This window comes from Macrobrachium nipponense, chromosome 18, assembly GCF_015104395.2.
Source record: "Macrobrachium nipponense isolate FS-2020 chromosome 18, ASM1510439v2, whole genome shotgun sequence".
Taxonomy (NCBI): domain Eukaryota; kingdom Metazoa; phylum Arthropoda; class Malacostraca; order Decapoda; family Palaemonidae; genus Macrobrachium; species Macrobrachium nipponense.
Genome location: NC_087211.1, coordinates 75,878,581 through 75,887,241, shown reverse-complemented (window position 1 = coordinate 75,887,241; position 8,661 = coordinate 75,878,581). Strand labels below are relative to the sequence as shown.

Genomic DNA, 8,661 nt, shown 5'->3' with positions numbered 1-8,661 from the left:
TATGTTCTACTGGGCCTAAGTTCCCTGGAGCCTATGTTCCCCTGGAGCCTATATTCCACTGGGCCTATATGTTGTCTCGGAGCCTATGTTCCACTGGGCCTATATGTTCCCCAAGAGCCTATGTTCCTCGGAGTCTATATTCCAAAGGAGCCTATGTTTAACTGGGCCTGCCCGCGGGGCCTATGTTCTACTGGGCCTTATGTTCCCTGGAGCCTATGTTTCTCCAGAGCCTATGTATGTTCCCCCCGAAGCCTATATTCCCCTGGAGCCTATGTTCCACTGGGCCTATGTTCCCCGGAGCCCATGTTCTACTGGGCCTATGTTCCCCCGGAGCCTATGTGCCACTTGCTCTACGTTCTCCCGGAGCCTATGTTCTACTGGGCTTATGTTCCCCGGGTTCTATGTGGCCTGTTTTATGCTTGTTAGGTGCGTACTGTCACCTGACCCAAGTCTATAGAATACCAGGTCAACCAAGTGGGCCAACCCACCAACGACTCAAAACGTATAAATCTTCTCCCGCGCAGGTGTTTCCATGTAATATTCGGTTGCGGTAGCGACTGCGGCAAAAATAATTCTTCAGTAATTTCAGTTAGTGTTTCCATGATTTTTGGAATGAATTTACCGCACACATGGAAACAGGAATATGGCAGCGCACCTTATACGTGGAAACAGCTTAAGATGGCGATGATATATGATCGGTTTAAATTTAACAAATTATCTTTGAATGTCAATAAAACAAAAGCTATGCTTTTTCGTGATCCAAGATAAGAAAGTTAACTCAATCATATATTTGAATAAATGGGGTTTCCATTGAATTTGTCCAACAGTGATTAGATAAACACCGGTAGAACCTGAAATAGGGCGCATGCATGAGCATTGGTCAGGTGACCTCACGGCTCAAGCTCTTGGGGTAAACTCTTATCTGAGCGCCGTGAGTTCGGTCAGATCACGAACTGCCCGATTGTCATTGCCGATGGTTTCTTCTTGGGGGAATACCGGCCAGTAAAGCTGCGGGCACTCTCCTGTACAGCCATTTCGGTTACATGACAGTTTTTGCGACTGACGCGGCCCTGAACCTGTGCGCCATCCTGTATTCCCTATGCCGCTTGGAGAGAAACTCCAGGGGAGCTGGTCGAAAGTCTCAGGATGCAAGTCCCAGGATGAAAGAGTTGCTGTCACAGAAGAGATTGAAGAAAGCTGTCTGTTGCCAGGAAGAAAAGGGAACCCGGCGCCAACACCACATCATTGGACATTATCGCCATCATTTCGAAACTTTTTCGACTTGGGTATTAATTCTTGCTGTTAGCACCGTCAGACGAACGAATGGAAAATAGGCAAAATTGTGAAGATGTATTTTCGTCTACACATTTCATTTTTGGAAATGTTTTTTTTCTAAATTCATGTAAATCATAAGACTTTTAAGCTTTAACCGAAGCTTAACTGACTGTATAACTTATACGCACTCTAACTGTCTCGCTCTCTCTCTTATATATATATATATATATATATATATAACTATATATATATATATATATATATATATATATGATATATATATAAACTTCCGTTTTCTCAATTTGCTCTCATATCGTTAGTCCAATTTGGATGTGTTAGAGAACCTTGTTATGTTGCTTCTTTAGACCCCTCCATCCCTTGTTAGATGAACAGCTTTGAGTTGGATATTATATATTATATATATGTATATATATATATATATATATATAATATATATATATATATATGTGTGTTGTGTGTGTGTGTGTGTGTGTGTGTGTGTGTGAATGCACGTCTTTATAACAAAAGTAAATTTAGCCAACTAACATCTCTGCATCGGCAACAAGGCCGCATTCACATTCAAAGGACCATGACTTCATGAATCGGTCATTGAGACTAAAGTGTTATGACGATCGCATTCATGTTTCCCCTTTCTTTCTCTCTCTCTCTCTCAACTCATGCACTATTTGTGAACAAGGAAAGCACTAGTGCAATTGGAAAGGCTCAGAATGCCGCCGTTTTGGCCGAAACTGAGAGCATCTGTTGTAGAGCTGAGTTCATTTTTCCCTCCAGAACTTGCGCCAAAGATAGCGTAATATATCTGATGCCTGTCAGGGGGAAATCAATGAATGTAAAGTCCTAGAAAGTAATATGAGGTAAAAGGGGAAGAAGAGATCACGTTTATTAAATGGAAAAAGAATTTAAATAATAGATAAATATTTAGGTCTAATAGTATTAGGGTAGTAATGCACTGCATTTGGCTTGACCCTTTATTAAAGTTAAAATATTATTATTAATATATTATTATTTACTTCATGTTGTTTGCAGCGTCTCTTCGTCATTTGCTGCAGCACCGTTCATTACTTTTACTATACCTCCGTTCACATCTTTCCTCCGTCGTTACTTCCCACCCTCATCTAACAATTATTGCATAGTGCAACTGCGAGATTTACTCCTGTTACACCTTTGCTGCCTCTTCTTCTCATTTTCCTTTCAGCGCTGAACTGACCTCGAAGTTCTATTGTTATTTTATATTATCAATACACTGGTGGGAACCTTCCTCTTCAGCGGGACGAGTTCCGTCGCGTCCTGTGGAGCGCTGTCGAAGATTGTCCCACCAGAAGGAACTGACACTCTTGTCGCCCTCGGAAGACATCATAAACTGCTCTAAGTTTCTGCACGGTCGCTACAACGCAACTATCGACGTCTTGCCCAGCTCTATCTTCGCCATAGCGGCTTGCATTTTTGCCCTCCTCTGCTTCCTCTACACGTAAGTACCTATATATATATATATATATATATATATATATATATATATATATATATATATATATATCATAAAAGATATATGCCACGAAAGGAAAAATAAACGAAGGAGTATCTGCGAGACCTATCGACGTTAAACGTTCCTTTACTAGGCAGCAAACATTTTCCTTCGTTGGGCATATATCTTTATTTATGGATTTATCACGTTCCTAACTTTCGTGATTCAGTTATACACACACACACACACACACACACACACACACACACTACACACACACACCACACACACACACACACACACACACACACACACACACATATATATTATATATATATATATATATATATATATATATATATTTTTTATATATATATATGTTATATATATATATATATATATATATATAATAATATATAAAGGCAAAAGCCATGAAGGAAAGTGAAACATGGAAGTACCGCTGCAAGGCCTTTCCGATTCTCTCGTTCTTAGTAAAGGAAGAGAGAGTCAAAAGGCCTTCCAGTGGTACTCCATTGTTTTAAATTCCTTCATGGCTTTTGCCTTTATATATATTCATCACGTTCCATATTTTCGTGGATTCAGTTATACATATATATGTAAATATTTTATGCAAAAAAATATATTACGTATATATAGGCCTATATATGAATATATACATATTTATTAGTTTATATATCGAGTGTAAATTAATGAATTTTATTTCCTTTCTAGGTGGCTGTATAGGCCATCCAGTTAAACGGAATCCAGACATTTAATTTTTCAAGCTAGTGATAGAAACCTAGGGCACCGGTAAACTTACAATACGGTAACAGTTATTATTATTCATTATTGTTTTGCTGTTTGCACCATTGCCATGATAGGTAACTTGAAACTTGTCATAGTCGTCATCATTATTCAAACGGAACAAAATGCCATGATATATTTCAACAATAAGAACCATTTTTAAACAAACAAAAAAATACTCGTAAACAAGACCAACGTCGCTGATTTGGGTCATCCAACTGCGCCTGCGCACTGATGGGTGTTACGGCTGCGTTCAAGATCTATGTTTACACCAAGAGAGTCGAGTCGAGTCAAGTCAAGACGATTCATGACTCTTCTTGAATCGCCACATTAATTCACGTGGGATAGTTACATACAAGCGAGTCGAGTCATGCCGAGTCGAGGCGAGTCAAGACGATTTTTTCATCAGTCATGGCGAGTCCGCCGAGAGGTGAGCACAATGAATCTTGAAGTCCTGATAAGTTTAGTGGCAGAGCGAAGTGCTATATATGATCCGTGAAAAATAATCCCTTGCACCGGAATAGGGATGCCATAAGCTGCTTTATGGAAGGATATTGCTGCAGAAATTAAGTGCACAGGTGAGTTATGTTTTTATATACTGCTGTATTCAAGAGAAGAAATGGCTGCATTTGGCAACTCGGACAGGTTTGAAATGCAAGAGATATGCTGTTATAGTAACCGCTGCTCCACCAGGCGTCACGCAGTCTGGGACTCCTCCAATTTGAGAGGAACTAGTATTTCTTGTTAAAGTTAAACTCTTGTTCACCTTTGATACGTTCACTGATATTATACTAAATGGTATAAATGCCGTTTCAAAAGTTAAAGATATTATGACAATACTAATCTTTTGTAACAATATAAGGGATAAAGCAATAGCATCAACAAATAAAATAAGGCCACGTGATAAATAATCCTTCACCAGGGATGGCTCCAAGGGGGGGAGAGGTAAGGCCCCTCCCTCCAGTCTCCCTTTGTTGCTCGAATCCTGACCGAATTGGAAGTCAAAAATGCCAACGCTAATATTTTGTTGAATAAATGCCCTCTGGATACAGGTGCCAAGTCTGCTTTTTTCACATGTGTGTGTGTGTGTGTGTGTGTGTGTTGAACTTGATTCTGCCTTTCTGACTCACAGTCAGTTGGAACGGCGCTGATTCAAAATTACTCTAGTCATATGACTCGTCTTGACTTGACTCGACTCGACTCGCTTGATGTAATCGCAGCCGTAGTACGACTTGCAAGTTGCAAGTCGACTCTGATTCTTATACACTTTGTTAAAGACCTCAATCAAGCTTTACGCGCCGACAGAATAACAGCTCTGCAGGGCTGTGGAAAGTTTTAGGGTGATTTTTTTTTTTTTACCTCGAGTTAATTCCTAGACATTTACGCTAATGCTGCCAATACATAATAGCCCTGTTGTAAAATGACGAATAATCATGCAAGGATATCGTCAATTCCTTTACAGGAAAGTGGAGAAGTTAATTAAAAGTTTGACTGTGGTGTCATTCAAACATGAAAATGTCGCGCGTCATCAAAGAGAAACGATTGGTTAACGGATTAAGTCATCGACTCTATTTCCTAAAATCAGAAGCAATCAGATTTGACGAGGCCGAAACGACCATGCCTCGAAATTATCCTGAATTTATCTCTGCCTATGGGTCCCGCTCGTCGAGAAACACTACCAAAACACCTCATCGAACGCCTCTCTGAGTTGGGTGGAGACAAACGCCCGAGTGATCATCATGGCACCCAGCCGGACGAAACGGATGAGCGGAAAATGCGCAGCTCATTGTGACGGCGTGAACGTCAGCTCATCATGAACGTGGTCGTCAATAGCAACAACAATAATAACAATGACAACAACAGGAACGAGAACATGAATATGGTGATGACGATGAACGTGAACGACAATGATGTGGGCGGGAGGAGTTTCAGTAACTTTGTGATGGGTTCTGTCCTTCATGGTCTAGGGATGTCTGGACGATTCCGGAGTTGTAAATGCAAAATGAAGAAGACGAAGCAAAAGGCTATTTTCAAAACGGGCAAAAGAATAAAGAATTTATAGTTTTAAGAAAAGTGAAAATCGAGTTGATTGTGGTCATTCATAAATTTTGTACAAAGTAAAAAACGAATCCAATCAGTTTTTTTTTTTTCATTAGAGAGAGAACTATGATATGATGATAGTTTGACAAAAGTGAAACGAAAAGAATATCTCTAAAAGAAGTGCGAAAACTAAAAATGTATTTTTAAAGATGTAAAAGAAAGCGATTGATCTACCAGCTAGCCCGGCCGCAGTGGCGGATCTAGAAATCTTTAATGGGTGGTAGGATGGGGTTGCGGGTGCTGGTGGGGGAGCACGTAGAAGTAAAAATTAGAATATATATATATATATATATATATATATATATATATATATATATATATATATATTAAATATATATATATATATATATATACATATATATATGTGTGTGTGTGTGTGTGCGTGCGTGGCGTGCGTGTGTGTGTATGTATATATATATATATATATAATATATATATATATAATATATATATATATATATATATAATATGTGTGTGTACACATATGTAGTGGTAGTCGCTGAAATAATATTCACCATGCAAACTTTTGCTAACTATAAATGAATTATTGAAAGAAAACGATGTTCTATTATTTATATCCAATGGGGGGGGGGGGTGCAGGAGAAGGCACAATAATCAGGTGGGGGTCCCCCTCAAATCCGCCGCTGGGCCACGTTTGCACCCAAGCAAATTCGAATCGATTTAAATCAGCACGATTCATGACTCGTCTTGATTCGCCACAACTAACAAAAATGGAACAAATCACACCAAGTTAATCGAATCGATTCAAGATGCTAAGCCAAAATTTTGATCAGTAACGGCGAATTCCAGGCGAATCCCAGAACTGGGGGGGGGGGGGGGGGGCGAACACAACCCGATGAATAGCATACCATCTTGGCGAACACCATGCTACCATTGAAAGCGAAGCGCTACCTATACTACGATCTTGGGATACCTATGCATGCCGAGATCGGGATGCAATAGCTTAGCTGCCCTGTGGAAGGAGATCGCTACCGAAATGAAATGCACAGGTGATTTGACAGTTTTTGTTATTCACCTCCCTTCAAACTCCACCTCACGGTTACCATTTCTTAAAAAAATTTAATTATAAACCCGGAAACGGGATTCCTTGCCCATCAACGAGTCCTTGACACCTAACTATCGGAGGGCGCCGTGCCCTGACTTGCCGGAGGGGGGACTTACCGGGCCCCCCCGCCCCCTAACCCCCCCCGCCCCCTAACCCCATTCCCCCCCCCCACACCAAGTAACATTGAATATTCCTGTGTTCCTATTCTCTGCATACCACCCACCCACAGCATGTCTTGAAGACTGTTTATAACAGCGTCTAGAAAAGATGTTATACAAAACGTACTTGCATTTCTGAGAGAGAGAGAGAGAGAGAGAGAGCCTGCCATTATAGCAATCCTGTAAGTGCCATTTCATTATTGATTAGATTTCATTGTTTGCCAATGTGCCTTTTTTTTTCAGAAGCCGAATGCAAGGAAAAATGGCGCAATCTGAGGAGCAACTTCATGAGAGAAATGGAGAAAGATCAGGGACAAACCAACTGGGTCACCAACCGCCAAAACCAGGAGGTGGGTCTTCTACGACGCCATGGAATTCCTCATCCACCCACGTGAACGCCCGCGAGGAGCAATAGCCCCAATTCAAATGCTCCGACGCCCCCTGAGGAGGACGCGAGTTCTGAAGTGTACGACGCCCCTGACAACCCTTCAACCTCCGCCGCTCTCCAGGACGCGCTCGACGACGCATCTGTTCAAGAAACGAAATTCTTTATCACAGACGCCATCAAAAACGTCCCCAACGATAATGGAGGTGAAAATTGATCCGGAGTTCTCAGGGCAACAAGAAGAAGATGCGGGAACAAGCGGCTTCTAGAACTCTAGACATTGACCCAGATCGCCAGTTTCTGTTGAGTCTGCTGCCTCTAATGAAACAACCTGTCGCCCCGTGACAGTATAGACGTCAGGATAGAAATACTCGAAGCCTTTCGTAGGAAGCTCTTCAGACCAGCCCCACATACACCGTCATCATCACATGCTAGCGATAGAACCTCTGAGCACTAGGCCTAAGAGAGAGAGAGAGAGAGAGAGATTATTGGAGGCCATAACTGTATTCACTACCATAAATAAAAGATGTCTTTATATATCGTGTGATATTTTATTTACAATTGTCTTATGCCAGACCTGCCGGGTACGTGCAATACATTTCTTTGTTCTCATTATTGTACTTCTCACCTCAGGAAAAAGGCTTTCCCGCCAAATCAAGCTGCTCGGCGGTAATCAGAATTTTGCTAATTCAACTCCACCAGGAATTTCAGTTTTCTAAAAATAAATAAATAGATAAAATAAAGTAAACAAAAGATTTCTTAGTTATTTACCAAATCTGGGAACAAATGCCAAAGGTTCCAGCATTAAGTTCATGCACCCAGATTCAGTCAGTGCGAACGGTGATCATTCAGAATGACGAGTCGAATGATTCTCCATGAATGGAATCGAGCCGATTCGCTAGGTGTAAACGCTTCCTAAGAGTGGTAATCCAAAGGGAAGAAGGAAATTCCAAAGCTTACAGAAGACAGAAGCTACCCTTCTTCTTCTATATACAAGAGCCACTCTAAAAGTTTGATGCTAAAAATGTATGCAAAGGACAGAGTAAACTTATATATTGTTCTTAGCAATTACTTTGTATTTTTGTAACTCAAAGAAATACCTGATAGTGTAATTAAAAAGCAATACTGACTTAAATGCATTTATGTTACCTTCATGCTACTTTGAAATATTAATAATGAAATGAAGGATAAAAACATGAATAATAATTTTTTTTTAATTACTGAACGAGTGACACGTTACATAGTCGATTTATGAGACGCACAGTATATAAATAGTTATTACATGACATTACATTAATGTTGTTTCTTGAATGTGCAAGTAATAAGTCATTTTCAAATATACCATATTTCTTATGTCCATGCCCAATGTCAGTCAATGTCATGTTAAATT

General features: G+C 40.2%; 1 pseudogene; it reads left to right on the top strand.

The window, feature by feature from the left end:
• Window positions 1-4,001: 4,001 nt before the first annotated feature.
• On the top strand, window positions 4,002-7,777 carry LOC135196651 (transcription factor Adf-1-like; annotated as a pseudogene).
• Window positions 7,778-8,661: the final 884 nt, after the last annotated feature.